This window comes from Triticum dicoccoides, chromosome 3B (assembly GCF_002162155.2).
Source record: "Triticum dicoccoides isolate Atlit2015 ecotype Zavitan chromosome 3B, WEW_v2.0, whole genome shotgun sequence".
Classification (NCBI taxonomy): Eukaryota; Viridiplantae; Streptophyta; class Magnoliopsida; order Poales; family Poaceae; genus Triticum; species Triticum dicoccoides.
Genome location: NC_041385.1, coordinates 853800123 through 853803152, shown reverse-complemented (window position 1 = coordinate 853803152; position 3030 = coordinate 853800123).

Here is a 3030-nt window from a genome sequence, read left to right as displayed (position 1 = left end):
CCCCCCCCTCTCGTTCCCCACGACCTCTCTCACTCTCCCGTAGCTCTCCCTCGCTCCTCCCTCTCCTCTGCTCTCTCTCCCTCACGCGCCCGAGCGGAGCCCATCGCCGCCGACGCCGTTTACCGGAACCCCAGCCACCCCCTCGCTCCCACTATGCATCCCTGAGCTCCGCCCTGACCCCGTGGAGCTACACACGCGACGCACGCGACCAGAGGAGGCCGCAGCCAACCGGAGCGTCGTCGTCCTCATCTCCGGTGCCCGGAGATCGCCGTCGTCAATTCGCCGTTGCAGAGGCTTCCCCGAGCCCACCGAGCTTCTCTTCGAACTCCCCGTGAGCCCCTGTCCATTTCCCCTCTCTCCCCGTGCCCGTCCGCGCCTTCTAACCACCCCGACTGTCGGAGCCGACCGTTCCTCGCCGCCGGCGATGTCGCAGACGGTGCTAGAGCCACCGTAGCTAACTTCCGAGCACGGCAACGTGCTCAGTACCCTTCCAGGAGCCGAGCGCGCCCACCCGTGCGACCTGCCGTGCCCCTAGCGCCAACCCGCACCAACCCCGAGCTCCGGCCGCCGCCGCGAGCTCGATTCCGGCGAGCCCGTTCCACCTCAGCCCCTGCCGTTTGCACAGATGGATGCGGGCGACTCCCAGCTACGCGTAGAGCCCCTCAGTCACCGTTTTGGTCGCCAAAGGAGCGTTTCCGACGCCCTCCGCCGTTGCTGGCGTCGCCGGCGACAAGCCGCGGGTCAACTCCGGCGGGTTTGACCCCCTGACGTGTGGGCCCAGGCGCCTGCTTAGTTAGTGCTAGGTTAGTTCGTGTTAATTAACCTAGTTAATTAGGTGAGCCACTGACATGCGGGCCCCGCCCGGCTAACTAAGTTAGTTAGGGCTAACTAACTTGGTTAGTTGACTGGGTCACTGACCAGTGGACCCCACTGGTCAGGTTTGACCTGGTCGACGCCTTTGACTTGCTGACGTCATGCCGACGTCATGATGACGCAATAATTCCTTTCTGGAATTTAAATAAATCTTAAATGATTTAATAAATTCAGAAAATAGCTAAAACTTCTAAAAATCATAGAAATTCAACCGTAACTCCAAATTAAATAAATTATATATGAAAAATTATCAGAAAAATTCAAGGAATCCATCTGTACCATTTTCATGCATGTTTGAACAATGTTTGTCCTCTGTTTTGGACAAAACAAATAAATGGCATTTAAATAATCACATATGGAGTTTGAATTTGAATCTTGGATTCAAACCAACTTCATTTAATCTGGTTCTAGTTGTATTAGCCCAAAACACATTCATTTTGCCATGTCATGATCATGCATCATATTGTGCATTGCATTGATTTTGTTCCCTTCTGTGTTGCCGGTATTTGTCCCCTCTCGATAGACGTGATACCGATGATGCGATCGTTGACACTGATGAAGACTCAATGTTATCTTCAGAAGTGCCAGGCAAGCAAAACCCCCCTTGTTCATTCCGATAAAATCCCACTCTCTCGCTCCTGCTCTCTTTTACTGCATTAGGACAACAACGATTCATCTGTTACCTGCTGCGGTAGCTGAACCCCTTTATCCTTTGCATGACCTGTCATTGCCACAGTAAATAGATGAAACCCACTAGCATGAGTAGGAGTTGATTGAGCCCTGATGTGCCTACTCATTCATGCTTGTTTGTCATGCCTGCTACTGCTTAGAGTTGAGTCAGGTCTGATTCATCGGGGATGAATCAGAGGCGGGTGAACATGTCCTACTGTGTGTGAGCTAAGTGTGTGAACACGATTTGGTAAAAGGTGTCGGTGAGAGGCCATGTAGGAGTACATGGTGGGTTGTCTCATTGAAGCCGTCCTCAGGAACTGAGTTCTGTGTTTGTGATCCATGATTCAGCTACTACCATACATTGGGCCCTGAAATATGACCCCGCTCGACTTCTTATTCACCCTAGTCCTCTGTCCAGGAGTTGCAAGTAGTTTCTGGTGTTTGTAGCTTACTGGAGGCCGTGGACAGCGCTGACCATAGGGGTGGGCTGTGATGCGGTAGGTACGTGGCACGGTGTACCGGATGCCCGTTTGGTATTTCGGGAACCCTGTTCACATCGTTTGGGGCTGTGAGCGAAACTCCGGCCGGATCTCCTCATGGATGGAACCCGAATAGGCGATAAACCTGGACTAGAGACTTGAGTGTTTAGGTAGGTCGTGGTCTACACCCACGTCGGCTTTCGCTTGAAGTCTGTCGAGCACATGTCGTGTGCAGACGCTAAGTGGTGGAAACATGTATGAAGAAGTACACCCCTGCAGGGTTAACATCATCTATTCGAATAGCCGTGTCCGCGGAAAAGGACTTCTGGATTGCTTATATCAGTTCATAGACAAGTGAAAGTGGATACTTTAAAATGCGCAAGATAAGCGTGAGTGCTATGGATGGCGTTCTCGTAGGGAGACGGGAGCGGATCCATAGTGGTGTATTGATATGGTGAATATGTGGACTCGTGTGCGCCACCTCAAAGAGTCGCTTGCAGTCGTAGTTTAGGATAGCCACCGAGTCAAAGCTGGCTTGCTGCAGTTAAACCCCACCATCCCCTTGTTGAAAATGATGCATATGTAGTTAGTTCTGATGTAAGTCTTGCTGGGTACATTTGTACTCACGTTTGCCTATTTTATGTTTTTGCAGAGAGACTTCAGTCTCACTAGTAGTTCCACGTGGACTTCGACGTTTAGCTTGTTACCTCAGCTATGATCTTGTGCCCTCGGCAGGATCTGATAGATAGTCAGGCTTCTCAGCCTTTTTCATTTATAGATGTCTGTACCCAGACATGATAGCTTCCGCTTGTGCTTTGACTTGTATGCTCTGAGTGTTGGGTCATGAGACCCATGTTTGTAATATCTCGCTCCTCGGAGCCTATTGATAAATTACTTGAGTCGTAGAGTCATGTTGTGATGCCATGTTGTGTTTGCACATATCGAGCATATTGTGTGTATGTTATTGAAATGCTTGGTATGTGTGGGATCTGACTATCTAGTTGTT